Source organism: Aythya ferina, assembly GCF_964211825.1.
Source record: "Aythya ferina genome assembly, chromosome: 2".
Classification (NCBI taxonomy): domain Eukaryota; kingdom Metazoa; phylum Chordata; class Aves; order Anseriformes; family Anatidae; genus Aythya; species Aythya ferina.
Genome location: NC_140297.1, coordinates 130,549,928 through 130,566,092, shown reverse-complemented (window position 1 = coordinate 130,566,092; position 16,165 = coordinate 130,549,928). Strand labels below are relative to the sequence as shown.

General features: G+C 36.6%; 1 long non-coding RNA gene across 2 annotated transcripts in view; it reads right to left on the bottom strand.

The window, feature by feature from the left end:
- Positions 1-1,682: 1,682 nt before the first annotated feature.
- Positions 1,683-16,165, bottom strand: part of LOC311432744 — a 64,251-nt gene continuing 49,768 nt past the window's right edge. For both annotated transcript variants that reach the window (XR_014690284.1, XR_014690285.1), the window contains exon 4: positions 1,683-1,800. This is a non-coding gene — a long non-coding RNA (uncharacterized lncRNA). The remainder of the gene's footprint in view (positions 1,801-16,165) is intronic.

Here is a 16,165-nt window from a genome sequence, read left to right as displayed (position 1 = left end):
AAAAGCCTACCGTTATGAACTAAACTAGAGCTCACTTCCAGTAGTTCAGAGTATCTTCCCCTTAGGGAGAAAAAATTGTTCAATAGAGGTGGGTAGAAATTTGAGAGAAAAAAAGTTCTGTCAGGTTCCTATCGACAGTACTGTGCTCTGTAATTACTTTTATTGATCAATGAGAACATTCATGCAGTAATATTCTTTGTGTAATGGAACAAAACTTGCTCCATGTACATTCAGACTCAACATAGTTACGGTGTACAATCTGGCTCATTTGTTTTGCAGCTACAAGCCACTAGCTTTCTAAATTATTATGGAAGTATCAACAGCTGTTCTCTCCACCCAGTTATTTTACCGCGATTTGGAATGCACACTAATCCATCAGTAATTAGAACCAACTCCTTTGCAGAATATGAATAAGCAAAGAAAATCTCATGGACAATCTGGATATATAAAAACATATTCACAGCCCCATATATCTTTACTGTGTCCTGGAGAAAATAAAAGATTCACGTGAACATTCACCTCTATGAAGAGGGAAAAAATGCAGAAGGAAATTTTGTGTTTGTGCCCTTGGTGTTTGAAAGTATTTGACGAATTTGTGAAGACACACATTACCCTGGGATTCAAAGGTATTAGCATTCACATACACTCAAACACACACACACCCACAAAACAAAAAATAATAATAAAAAAATAATAATACTAACATCTGAAACTCGTGATTCCCTTCTGATCCTTAGTTGTTAGGGGACTTTACTGACAGCTGAAATCAGAACATTACAAGCGTGATGAAGTGCAATCCTGCATTGTGAGTGCCATGAAATACAATCCTGCATTACACAACATTTCACAGCAAAGACATCACACTCAAAAAAACCTTTACAGTATTAAAAGGAAAATTGGCACCTCTGATATTCAGCTGTGCCTAAAAATTACCTTACACAATTGAAGTGGTTATTACATAAACAAAGGACTTCTTAAGATTTCAGCTGTGTGATCTGATTTCTAAACTCTAAGGTGTAGATAAATACTTGACAGTGTTTAAAATTGTCCAGCTAAGTCTTGTATTTAATTTGTTTGGACTTTCTATGGAAATTCTATTGGAAATCAATGCTAAATGCCTGTTTTACTCCAGCTACTTCAGGTACCCCATGAGCTGTCTTGCCTTAGGCTTTGGGTACCTTTGTGAGATACGTCTTTATAAATTTGACTTGTTGGCATTTTTACTTTCACCCTTATAAAGTGAAAGTATATCCATGAGCAATATGCATGAACAAGTTTGAAAGGAGCTCTTCTAGATCTTGATGTATTAAATATATTCACCCTAGATATTTATTTACTGATAGTATTTTCATTTGAATTTCTGAGTCTCCTTTGAAGCATTAACATGTTGTCATTGCCTAGCATTCATGTTCTGGTAGCTATAAGCAAAGTCAGGGGCCTTTGGGATGTAGGTTCTCTACACCGTTTTAAGAGTCAGTCTATTCCGATTGTCACCTTAAGACAAAGAGCATAAGCAGAAATTGGAGGGAAATTACTTGTTGAATGCCATATCTGGGCAAAACTGGTAAAGCACAACTTCCAGATCTTGGTTCTCCAAAAACACTTCCCTGGTCTGTTCACCAAATTACTTAGCTATTCATTCATGTTATAATGAAATGGGTAATTTATAATACACACAATCACTCAGATCTAAACTTTATTCATTAAGGTTAGAAATATTACATGAGCCCATCCCCAGGATGAATTGCCAGAAGTAGAAAAGGGGAATCACAAGATACACAAGAGGATGTCCGTGAGAACCTAAGAAAAATAAAATAAATAAATAAATAAATAAATAAACAAATAAATAAATAATTGGTAGCAACAGTCATTTTAAGAACAAAATACAGCCAGGATTGAACTAATTCCTCCTGAGATAACTCCAGGACTGGAAATAGTGCAGACTATTTCCAACCCCAACCATTCTATGATTTTATGATTCAATGGTTGTAAATAACGTTTCTTTACTGTATTTTTATTGCATATATAACATTGATTGAGATGTGGTCATAGTTATTTTTTTTAGAAGGCATTAATTTTGCATTTACAAATAAATTATGTTTGAAGAGATCTGTTTTTCAGAAAAAGACTTCAGATTTTGAATTAATACATCGGTATGACTTAATACAGACTTACAGGAACTAGGTCATAAAACTGTATTTTTCAGTTAAAAACATTACTTTCTTAGATGTTGTATATTTATTCTACTCCAAATAAATAAATAAATAAACTTTCTAATGAAAGTGGTTCAAGTTGTAACCCATTTCTACATAAAAATGTATTATTGCAATAAAAACTTCTAGTTCAATTTGTTATGGTTTCCAAAATATTGTTATTCATTATTCACAGTTTATGTCTCTGGGTTCTAATGAAAAAATATACCAACTAGCTACTCATCTATCAGTAATCTCCTGTAATACATACTGAGTTGAGGAGCAGAAACAACATTGCATGATTTATGGTTGTATTGCTTACAAAAAATTTTTAAGTGTGTATAAAAAGCATCTGATTATTGTAGTTAAAGTATTTCCAACCTGATTGCAGATAATAGAATAAATATATATTGGAAATATATATATTGGAAAATAAAAGGGTACCTATTGCCTACCTGAATCAGGAGAATATTCTTGCACCATGTAAGACAGGTTTAGTTAGTTGTGTAACATGTCTACTTGATACTGGCCAAAGGCTATAGTAAGAAGTAAACTAATACTCTCAAGACATCTAGGCTGTGATTTAAGCAAATCCTGTTCTTGAAGCCAAACATCTCTCTTCTCCATGACAGAATCTTTAGCTGATAATTGGAGATAACAAAGGAGTAAATGTGGATCCTTGATGTTTAATGCATTCATACACTTACAGTTGAGAGGGGTGAGAATGGCATTATCCAACTGTCCTTATGTGGTTGATGATGGACAGCAATTTGGCCATGTAAATTTTTCCAGAATTGCCCAATCCTGTAAATTGCCAGAGCAGTGGGTTTTATTGCCATTGCAATCTCAACTGCCTTTGAAGGTCATAAGTGCTCAGCTACATGTATCAGAAAACTGGCAATATGAGTGTAAAGAGCTACGCTAGCAAACAAGCAGGCACTAGCCCAATCTATTATCCGGTATAAAAAGATGGACATGCAGATGTGGTCCAGATTACCACTGCTTACTCTCCATCATTGCTATCAAAATGAGGAGTGCTAGCTGCTCTCTTGTATTCAGTGAGTAGAGGATAAATAGCAGTGGATTACTTTTTCTTGTTCCACCCAGCTGACACAGGGCAAAAAGAAATTATTTTCTCAAGCTACCCAGAGTCATAGGAGAAGAATTTCTGACCACAAGCCATGTGTGGCTGTAACTGTTCTTTGAATAGAATTTTTTATGAAACATATTTGAAATTACTGAGTAGGTTAGCAAGGTTATTTGGCCTTACTTTTCAACAGAGGATTTTTAGCTGAATCATGAACTGGTCTGTAAGTTTACTGATTCCATCCAGCATTTCAATCCTCAGGCATAGTCATAGGTAATGAATACCTAATGTGAGACAAGCAAGCAAACAAGCAACAACAACAACAACAAAAAAACACAGTAAAATAAAAACAGGAAAATAATCTAGGTAGAGAAGTAGGGACTTCTTGCAAATTGTGTTCTAGATCTAGGAAAAGTAATAGCTTCAGAAGACCTGGGATACCCACTGTCATTTGTGCATTCTTGACACTCTCAAAACTGCCCTTCTGTGGCTGGCAATGCCAAACTGAGGGAAGTGTGCATGCTGTCTCATAGCTCACAGTCTGCTCTCAATTCTCTCCCTGGAGTAGGATAAGTTAAAACGCTTTTCCCAAACCGTCCAACATTGCAAAATATGGTCTTGTTCCAATTCAGAATGAAACAAATTGTCTTCAGATTTCCCTGTGAAAGGAACATCCAAAAAATATCAAGGAAGAAAGGATTCATTATAGAAATCTTAATTTTGACTTTTTTTTTTTTTAATAATTTCTGCCCTTTGGCATCATGTCTCTCATGTATATTAAGCACATAATATATTAGAGGCTTTTTACTGAAGTCAGTAAAAATGCTTTAAATATTCTATGCTTTTGTTGTTTAAAAAAGAATAAGAATCTTTAAGACACCTGCTACGTAACAGTGACTGAAACATCTTTTCTAGAGCAAAGTGTGTCTGTGTCAATATTGAAATAATTGGCATAAGCAGAAAACACTTTAAAGGTAAAAAGCAACTTTGAAAATCTGAGCCCAATTTATTAATGAATTAATAGCTTAACAATGAGTAGTGTTTCCTAGACATCTAGGAGTTTCTTTTTATCATCACTTTGCAAAATTAAACAAAGGTAAAAAATTTGGCTGTCAATAAATTTCTTTCGTTTTTGTTATTTGTCAAATTAACAGTTACATAGTTTATAACTCTCAGTCATGTGATAGACTAGCAATGTGTATTACAGTAAGTCAGTTGCTTCTCCCTTCTTTCACTCTGATGTGTTAATGTGACTTGATTTACATTATAAACTAATGATGAGCATTAGGGTTTATTAAGGAGGGACTCTAAAGATATCTGGCATTTCTGTATTTAGTGGACTATGGGGCTGCTATAATGCCATGTAATTTGATATGCTGGCTAGAAACCAGATAATAATGTCAGAGAAAAGGAATAAACACGTCAGAAGATAGTACACATTCATAACATCTTCTGGTCAGTTATTGCACCCACAGTCACCCACAGGTTTATTTATTTGTGTGGTAGAAAATAATGCAGTTTTTATGTCTTTAATGCAGTTTTTATGTCTTTTTCTCTCCTTTTGCATGCACACAAACACCCAAACACAGCCACACCCACATATAATTTATAATACTCCTCTTATCGATCTTCATTGTAGTGTCCTCTAATTCAATATATTGCTGTGTTTCACGAAGATATGGAAAAGTAATAATAATTTTTTTTGAGTCCTTCATCACTTGATTTGTCTCATTCAAGTGTTTCTGTGTTCTTTGACTGTCAAATTTATCTGTTTCAAGCTAGATATTGGCAATTCATTTTCATTTTCTCATTGTAATATAGTGAAATTTTCCCCTACACAGACCTATAATTCCTCTATTTTTCATCCAGACTATTATCTGCAGGAGATTTCTTTCTTAACCTGAGAAAGAACTGTTTTTGACATAGCTGATATTCAGTATTTGTGATTAGATGTAAAACAGATCAATGCAGAGTTCACAAATGGTTAAACTGACATTATTTTATTTTTTTTTTCATAACAAAAGTTCACTAGAAAAGCATGAAAAAATAATTATTTCCTTATTTGTTTCTTGGAATTTTTGTTTGCTTCTGATAATGTAAGAAAAATGCCACTGGAAACTAGAGACTGAGGATGATATAAAGTCCAGCCCTGTCAGTGCTATGACTATGCTTTCATTATTTCCTGTCTTGATGGTTTTAATCAAGGGACAATCACACACATTTACATCTAAATCACTCAGAGTTTCTAATCTTGATCCAATAGTACTATGTCCTCGTGGCAGTCCTATGAGTTTAATTATTCCATATTTGTATAGCCAGGGGCAACCCTGGCAACATGTACAGACAGGGAGAAGAGAGGCTGGAGAGCAGCCCCACAGAAAGGGATCTGGGGGTTCTGGTTGATGGCAAGCTGAGCACAAGCCAGCAGTGTACCTTGGTGGCCAGGAGGGTCAACTGTACCCTGGAGTGCCTCAGGCCTGGCACTGCCAGCTGGAAGGGTTTTTTTTCTGCTCTGCTCTGTGCTGTGTGGCCTCACCTCAAACACTGTGTGCAATTTTGGGTGCCACAGTATAAGAAGGACATAAAACTAATAGAGAGTGTCAAAAGGAGGACTGCAAAGATGGTGAGGAATCTAGAAGGGAAGACTTATGAGGAGCAGCTGAGGTCCCTTGGTTTGTTCAGCCCAGAGAAGAGCAGGCTGAGGGGAGGCCTCATGGTGGCCTGCAGCTCCCTCACGAGGGGAGCGGAGGGGCAGGTGCTGAGCTCTGCTCTCTGGGGACAGTGACAGGACCCGAGGGAACGGTATGGAGCTGGGACAGGGGAGGGTCAGGCTAGGTGTTGGGAAAAGATTCTCCACCAAGGGGGTGGTTGAGCACTGGAAATACTGATGGAGTTCAAGACAGTTGTCTGAACAACACACTCAGACATATGGTTTGGTTTTTGGGTGGTCCTGTGTGGAGCCAGAAGTTGGACTCAATGATGCTTGTGAGTCCCTTCCAATTCAGAATATTCTATGATTCTGTGAGTATCTCTGTAGACAATTGCAAGATCTAATCATGCTTGCCTCCTTTGACTAACAGAAATGTCATGAATAACACAGAGTAGCCAAAAGAAGCAAGTCATCTGCATTGGGTGCAAGTGTCTTTTTCCACCACACAGTTTGAGAAGAAGATCACAAATGCAAGGCTGACCAATTTTCAGGCCCTGATGAGCCAAGAAGGAATCCCTACAGCAAATGTGTCCTCCTTCTCAATCAGAAAACTGATAAAACCAAACCAGACAAACCATGGGTTGGAGAGAGGTAGATATATTTTTAGTTTTTTACATGCCTGAGAAATAAAGAAATTAACAATTTCTGTAACAAAAAGAACAAAACCCTTTTTTTTTTTTGATGGAAAAGGTTGTGGAATAGGTTAGAACACATCACATGAATAAGATATGTGGCTCATGTCTGTGATGCAATATTCTTTGATGTGTTTCAGCAAGATGGCTGAATCATAACTGGGAACTGTGATGAATAACAAAGTAACAGCTAGAAAAGGTCATGAGAAAGGGAAAGAAATATATGCCCAGCTCTGACAAAGTATTACTTTTCTCTCCCACTGCAGGCAACCTCTACCTGCCTGTTCCTGAGGGTCTTTCACCCACTATGCAACTAGCCACTTATATCCTTCATTTACTCCATACAGAGCACCTGTAAAAGTGTTTTCCTGAACTTTTAAAGTCTAGTTTTCTCTGTCTTTGATATGTAGCTATTGACTTTAACCCAGATTATTGTTTTCTAAAAGAACCGGTATATACTGAAAGGCATGTGAACTGTTCATGACATCTTTTTTTTTTTTTTTTTTTTTTTTTTTTTTTTTTTTTTTCAGTAAAGTCTAACACTGCTATGGATGCTTAGCCTGGTGAATGATAGCTTGCAACATGAGTTACAAAAATACTTTCATGTACAAGACAAAATCTGCACTCTTCCTCAGTAGATTCGACAAAGAAAGCAAAGCTGTCACTGCCAAAACACAAGATCTGCATTGCCAGTTCCTTACAGAGTAGCCAGGCATTGATAAATTTATTCATCATGTGCCTGGGGGGATCACAATCAACAGCATGTATTAGACTGATGGGTTGTCCAGATGTGAGGTAAATGCTTCTGTTAACACAAAATAGCATAATAACAGGTGTATGATGTGTATGATGTGCATCAAATTATCACAGTGGTTGCTTAATAAAAATTGTAGAAGTTGAATGGAAAACCACTGTTTAATCTTTTTAAAGTATTATTCAAAGCATTATTTTTAATAGCTAATTTTCTTGCTCAGATCCATAGTAATCTATCATATCTTCAAGCCAGGGCCAAAGCAAAGCAGCGACTGATTTATTCATGGATCAATAAAAATCAGGTGCTCTTATAAACCATTTGTCTTGCTAGAGAAAAATCACTATCAGAAGATTTTAACACCTTCTGTGACAATATTGGTTCTTGCAACAGCAGAATACAAATGCAGACACTCTGAGTTTTACATTGTACTAACTCCTTGAGCTCTACTTTCTTCTACCTATGGCTTATTTGTAAATAGGTTCAAGAGTCAAAATAGGGTATTTGTATGAGAACAGTTTAGTCCCACATTATGATGCAGCTCATTGGTAAGAAGTTGATGCATCTGAATCAATTTCTTGCAATGCAGATTTTGTTTCTCTGAGCAAAATTTTTCTTTTAACAAAATAACCAGTGGTGATGTTCTATCCCATTTCTGTCTCAGCAGCTCTCCCCAGTAATTTGTTAGGATTACTTTTTAGGGACCAGTATCTCCTCCATCAACTCCAGAAAAGGAATGTGAGGGAGGGGAAGAATGCTTCGCAAATTTACTTAAGCTTATGTAAGCTCAGAGCTCAGAGTTAACATGGACTTTCATACTCCCATTTAAGATGGCTTAAAGTTGAGCCCCAGACACAAAGATTTTTCAAGCATAGCCACCTGCTGCCATGAAGGATTTCAAATGCAGATAACATGTAAACTTGTATTCTTAAAATTTGGTTGCATCCAACCTTGAACAACTGAAACCACATTCACTGAGATTCAGCATTGTTTTCAGAAATGTTTTACAGAATCACTAGACAGGTGCCAATTAGTGTTTCTAGAACCCAATCAAGGTTATTGCTAGAGTATGAACCTGGTTTTCTTGCTGACAGGCAGAGCCTTTTATCTTCCTCTGCCCTTATCATTCATTCCTCTCTCCTTTGCACATTTTGGCTAAACACTGTTCTACCATTACTTGCTTATCAGTTCTCCTCATTGCTCTCTCATCTCCTTGTCTCAATTAACCTTCCTTGTATCCCAGCGAATGAAGCACAGTGTCTCAACAGATCTGTCAGACCCAGGGCCATCCATTAAAATAAAATTAATATTTTATATAATATTTCATGCTTCAAAAACCCAAATTAAGTTCTGAATTGTATATATATATATATATGCTAATATCTTGTAATACGTAGCAGCTGGTTAAATGGCATGTTAACGATGCATTTTGGGGTGTAATTGGGGAATGTGGTAGGTAATTAAGACATCTCACAGAAATAAGATATAAGGCAAAAACATTTTATTGCCTGATGTAGCATTTGTCTGTCACTAGTGCTTAGGATACCTGCTACATTAAAACATTCTCCATAACTATGATAACTGGCCCTAAAACATATTCTGTGCCTGTGGTGGTTGACTCCAAATTTTCTGATTCTCAGGCAATGGAAACAAAAAAATTAAGCACTACTTTGTTTTTCTCATAAATTTAGGGAAGAAAATGCATCTGCAGAAAGCAAAACATCATAGTTTCTGAAGCTGTAGGCTGGGACTTTCTGGTTTATTGAACAGAAGAAGAAGAAGAAGAAGAAGAAGAAGAAGAAGAAGAAGAAGAAGAAGAAGAAGAAGAAGAAGAAGAAGAAGAAGAAGAAGAAGAAGAAGAAGAAGAAGAAGAATTTAACAATTTATCAATAATAATAATAATTTAATTATTAAGGTAACTATTGTTAACTCATTTAACACTGTTAATGAGCAGAAGTGGCTTTGTTTTGTCTCTTATTTATCAGAAAATCTCAAGCAGTAACATTTTGTTTTACACTGTGCTAAACTGCAGATGTGCACTATTTTTAGGTCTAATATTGAAATGACTTATGTCAGTCAATGGGAATCCTTGATAATTGTTTGCAATTACAAGTATCTAGGAGTCAGAGTAAACAAAACGGTGCAGGGATGACTACTACCTTCCACTGCAGGAATTACTTAAGTAAACATACTTACCTCATCTGGACAATTTTACAAATATTTTTCAAATCTCTATTGCTTCTATTTCTTTACTATCAGAGCATGACCGTGCCCAGCATAGCAAATTATGAGTCAACACAGCAGATATTCTTCACTGGATTTGAAGCCCAGCTTTGATCAAGCAGCATGGGTATTGTCAGAAACAGAGTAAGCCTTCCAAAAGGACAAGGTTCATGTGTAACGTCACAGTCACAAGCCAAAAGGAACAATTTTATTCTTGCCTCCAGTCCTCAGCAAACTGATTTCCCTTAATAGTTATCACTGTCGTGCAGAATCTTAATTACAGAACAACCGGATTGCGACATCACTAAAGGAACACATCCAGCTGGTTAATTTCTCCATACAAAAGTTAATAGCTTACTTATTGCACAAGTAATTTTAGGACAGCTGAATACATAGATTGAAATATTTCATGAACAAGGGCCTGGCTACTATTTGTGGGATGATTTTTATTTGCAGTCATTGTGACAACAGCTATTGACAGGACAGTTTGTGAATCCTCAGCAACTTTAGATAGTCTGTATAAATGCTCTTAATTCTCAATTACAAACAATTCTCTGTTATTGAGTTATGTCCAAACCCTAGTAACTGCTGATAGCAAAATATTTTCAGCCTCGCCCTTCTCTGCTTGCAACTGAAGACCTAGGACTGCTGCACAGCCTCTTGCCAAAACTGCCATGGTCAGGGAGGCAAAATGAGACCCAAGTTGTGATTACAATGACAAATGGGAGAGTGAGGAAGAGACTGAGATATTCATATACTTTTGTACCTATCTGTGAACACACACGTTGGAGTTTTTTGCCTGTAAAGCAATCTCAGATGATTTAGTACTTCCAAGTTACATATACTTATCCAGGACTTGCGTCACTGAAATCAACTACTGGCAAAGAGACAGAGTCTGGACAGCACGAAAGCATAGCCCTACAGCTGTATGCTCAATGGCACATGCTGTGTGCTCTCCACAGTCTATGATTGTTCCCAGAGCTTCTTGTGACATGCTCTGTGTTAGAATTCAAGTTGCTATGGGCAAAGCATACATGTACTTGGCCATACCTACAGCACCGGCACCCTGGCATAGGGCTTGATTGTTTTTATTGTGAGTAATTCACAATAAAATTAATCACACAACCCAAGGGAGCAAATACAACTAGAAAGTTTCTGAACAACCTGCAGATGGGAATTATCAAACTATTCAGCAAGCATTCAGTGATTTAAATATGTTCACAGAAATCAGATGTTTCTCATGAAATAATTGTCAAAAGTGAAAAGGCCGTGTATGTCGATAGCTGTTCATTGCATTGAACTTAACCAGCACTCATCTTTGTGTGATAAGACTTAGAATTTTTCCAAACGCTGTTTTATATGAAAGTTTTCTGTTCTACCTATCAGGTGAATGGTACCTATTTTCCTCTAATGTTTCTGTCCAACCAATTTCTGTCCCCAATATTCCAACAATTTCTGAGGATGGGAGAAAAAACAAACACTTTTTGGTCTCAATTGAAAATATTTTAACACCTTTTACGGTTTTGACATTTGGAAAGGAACACCATGATCTTTATCATGATCAGAGATGGAAATCAAAGACAATTCTGTTAAGAAATGCTTCAATAAAACATGTGTGCAACATAAATATTCCTTGAATGTGTTTTTTAATGCATATTATTTCTGTTAGGACATTTAGTGAAGCAAAATGCCACATATTTTCTGGTTATTGACAAAAGAAGTATATACACCTTGCTAATAATAATTACAAAAAAAAAAAAAAAAAAAAAAGGAGAGGAGATCCCAAATCATCTTGTTAGATCTTGTATGTTAGTGACTTGTATGTTAGTGACTACATCATATGTTAAAAAGATCAAGTACACAAGAAATAATCATTCTTTACCTATTTTCCCACAGAAGAAATTGTGTATTCACAGTCTCATTGAAAAATGTGGGCAAATACATTTGTATAAAGAAAAAAGCAGTCAAACTCTATCCTGGGGGTGCTTGCCTATTTGCTTACCAGAAATGTAGTGCAGTTATGACAAATGACCTGTCCTCTGTAGCTATGGCCCTCTGGTGTCCAGTTTGAAAGTGAAGGCATTTCCATTCCTGAGGAGGGATTCTGTCCTGGTTTCAGTTAGGACAGAGTTAATTTTCTTCCTAGTAGCTGGTAGAATGCTATGTTTTGGCTTAGGATGAGAAGAGTGCTGATAACACCCCGATGTTTTCATTGTTGCAGAGCAGTGCTTACACCAAGCCAAGGACATCTCAGCTTCTTGCTCTGTCCTGCCAACGGGCAGGCTGGGGATGCAGCAAGAGCTGGGAGGGACAGACCCAGGACAGGTGACCCAAACTAGCCAAAGGGGTATTCCATACCATCTGACGTCATGCTAAACAATATATAGGGGTGGCTAGCTGAGGGAGGGGGGCCGGACTGCTCGGGGTTAGGCTGGGCATCAGTCAGCGGGTGGTGAGCAATTGCATTGTGCATCACTTGTTTGTACACATTATTATTAGTAGTACTATTATCATCATTGATATTATTATTATTGCTGTTATTATTTTCCTGTCTTAATAAACTGTCTTTATCTCAACTCACAGGCTTCACTTTCCCGTTTCTCTCCCCCATCCCAGAGAGGGAGGGGTGAGCGAATGGCTATGTGGTGTTTAGCTGCTGGCCGGGTTAAACCACAACAGATTCCTTATAAATTTCATTAAGGTAATTAGCAGAAATTATTGGATTTTAAATATTGCTATTTATGAACTTGGTGAACTTGTTTCTTATACCACTTTCCTAATCAAATCTTACATTCAAAGCAATCATATCTGTTAATCTCTCATTAATCTGGCTCCTCCTGTGTAGGACAAAATACTAAGAGGGCTGAAATAAAGTCTGGAGCTATAACAACAACAGTAAATACAATGACGTGCAAGCAACACCACAGTTTACATCCAAATGGATGAAATCTTTTTTCCTTCCACTAGCCCGTGCTATTCCTGTCCATGCCCAAGCAGAGATTTTCAGCATAACCATGGACTTAAACTGTTACTTGGAGAGTGCTAGGAATTAAAGAGAATAAGTGACTATGGGTAGTGTTTAAGTCCAAGTGTGAGCTATTTGTGATGGTAGAGATGTAGAACTAGAATCTAAATTCAGTCTCAGCACTGAGATTTCCTTTTTTTTTTTGTCCTGAGCCCAAAACAGAAACCACACTCAGTGAACAGTTTCTGACCTACAACACATTTCTCTGCAGAAAGAAAGACACTAAAGCAGTGTATATACACTAGGGCACAGTATATATTTATAGATCTATTGTTTTTCTCTTTGTGTTATTTACAACAAGGTTTCACTTGCTTCGGAAAAAAAAAAAAAAAAAAAAAAAAAGATCTGCTGAACTTACTGAACATACGTGTCCCTACATTACAATAAGATAAAATATCAAGACAAGAATTTGAGAAAATTTCTGGGAATGTTAATGAAAATAGAGAATAGTAGGACTCAAATTAGCATCTAAAGAGATAATTGCAGAATATAATCAAATAAATCTGAATCCTGTATTATATTCTTAGTATCAATGAATGACAAAAATCTGCAACATCTCTGATAATAGGTTTATAAACTCAATTTTCTTCATGCAAAATATCATGAAAAATCCAACTTATATCATCTGCCAGTATGAAGAGATGAGGAAGTAGTTGGCTCAGTTTTATTTAGTGTACAATGGCTCAGTTCATTTATTGTACAATTTACTGTCAAAAGAGACACTGAGTCTATGTTTAAGGCAAAGCAGAGCTGGATCAAGATCTAATAGTACCTTAAAGTCAAACTGTATAGTGGAAGACAATCAAGGGATGCACAGCCCTGAAAGGGACTCTAGGTAAAATCTCAGTGCCTCACAACCTCTTTAAATCTTAGGCTTAGTCCCTAGCCTTAGGGACAAATTTGTCAATTAATGTTTAGGGGACTCACTAGAGATGTTATAATTGCACTAAACACTAGCAAACAGATATATAACACAAATGACAGAACTGGTAGACAAGTAGCCCTTCAGAGAAGACAGGTCACAGGAAAAGTAGAAAATGCTTTTTATTTCTTAGCCTAATAATTCCCAATCAACAGAGTGTATCATGGGAGGTGATTACAAAGGCAGTGAGGATTACATATTTTATTACATTTCCTTTTAGCAAAAATATGTTCCTTCCTTTTCTAGTTGCCAAATCACTGTAGCCTTTGATATTCATGTATTCTCTGCCAAGCATTCAGAATACACAGGCTGAAATATATATCTCTACAAAACTAACCTCCTTTTTTACACTCTGATATTCATAAGGAGAAAATTCATAAGGAGAAAACCATATCTTAGGGATATGGTTTAGTGGGGACTGCTAGCATTAGGTCAGAGGTTGGACTCGATGATCTTGAGGTCTCTTCCAACCTAGAAATTCTGTGATTCTGTGAAAAACAAACAAACAAACAAACAAACAAAAACCATAAGGACATTTTCAGAAAACTTCCATTTCTGCCAAGGGGACCAACCACAGAAAAGCTTCAAAATGCAACAATTCCCTTGGATGTTGCTTGGTCTTTGCAAAGGTGAGTTCTCAAAAAGACAGTTCATAAACAAGTCCCAACTCATTGTCTTAAGCAAGACTTCCAAATTTTTTAGGGCATTTTTCAGCTACATTTTCTTGTACTTCTACAAAATTCTGAAGATAAGAATAAGCAATAACTTTGAATGTAACAGACAGGTGTCCAGGTTTAAAATAAAACAACAGCAACAACAAACAAATAGACAAAAACTAAGGAATTTAAAATATTCTGTTTTGTTAATATTAACATTAAATTGTAATGTTAAGAACTGCCCGTATAATATACTATGTCATTGAGAAAGTCTATCATTATCATTAAAAAGCATATGCAGTGATACTCAGCATTTCTGAACACCACAGTTTGTTGACCTTGATTCAGGGTAAGATTGATGCATATACTCAGTAGGACAAAGCTTGAATGCTTTGCTTATTGGCAGTTCATTAAATTTGACTATAAGTGTAACCTGCTTTTTTTCTATTTTTCTTCAAATTCAAGAATGGTGCTATGAAAATACTTTTCTATTCCTTTAGTTGAATTGAGGAAAAACAAGCCTGACCTCTATGGATTACAATATTATCTCTTTAAGCCTGAATGCATGAAGAGGCTAGGATTTTCCTAGTTCATATAAACCATACCTGAAAATGTAAGCTTAATTAACACCATATTCACCTATTCTAAAATATTTGAAGAAAACCATCTACAAGTGTATTGCTCTCCCTTTCTTTCCCCTCCTTTTTGCTTCCAAATACGTTTCATTTCTTTATAACCTGCCATAACAAATCCGTTGGGGTTGGTGATGATTTGGCAATGGCTGGAGTTCCCCACCTGGTTCAGCCTTGTATAGGGAACAGGAAAGCTGCCTATTTTTCTTTTTTTAGTATTTCAGAGCAGAATAACTACCATAACTTGCATGGTATGGCAATTGCTCCCTGAGCACACTCTGACAGTGCATATGTGGCTAAATGACAAATAATACACTTAACAGATGTCAAACTGCAAGAACTACAAGGATTTAATAGCATTTATTGCCAATTTAGAGTCCTCCTCTTCTGTTTGTTCCGTCTCTCTAAACTTCTTCTCAAACCATAACTCTCCACAGGATTGATGGATTGCACAATTTTCCTCAGGATTATATCCATTGTTTTAGGAAAAGGACTGTTATTTTTCAAAGCACTCATCCAGAAACTTGGCTGAGAGAGTGGCCTGATCTCACAGTTGTACTGTATGTCCCTTAGGATGCTTCCCTTTTGTTCTAGGAGAAAAGGAAGAAAAAAAAAAAAAAAAGACTTTTTTTTTTAAAAAATAACCTTACATATGGCAGTGAAAAGGGAATAGACATTGGACTATTCATTTTGTAAATAATTACAATCCTGAATTCAGTACAAGTATGATAAACAGGGCAGTTGAATGCTTGACTAACTCTGTGTGTCCCAAATTAATGTTGTATTTTTGTTCAGGAATGTGCTGCTGAGACGAATCTTCTGATCATCACCACTTACTGGTTTGATTCACACAGGGAGCAGGATTTCAGTGCTCAGCCTGAATTCATAGAACTACAGAATGGCTGAGGTTGGCAGGGACCTCTGGAGGTTATCTGGTCCAAAACCTCTGCTCAAGCAAGGACACCTAGAGCTGCCTGCCCAGGACCATGTCCAGATGGGTTCCTTTAAGAGGAAACCATATCCAGACAGCTTGCTTTCTTTCAGATGTAAACAAACCTGAAGATGTGCTCCCAAAGAATGCTCTTCCAATCCCTAAAATATTCAGCCCACAGACTGTAAAACTATAAAGCAAAGTAAACTTCCCCTGAAATGCACATGCTATGAGTGCCAGGCCCTTAGCATTCATGATTGCTAACTGATTCTGTGATTCTGTGATGATTGCCACCTTGATTCTGTGGCCCCTTTATGGTACAATTTGTGCACACAAACATGAAATCTGTTTGTGCAAATAAGAAAGGCTTTTGGCTAGGTCCGTTCTGGGAAACTTGGTTCAGT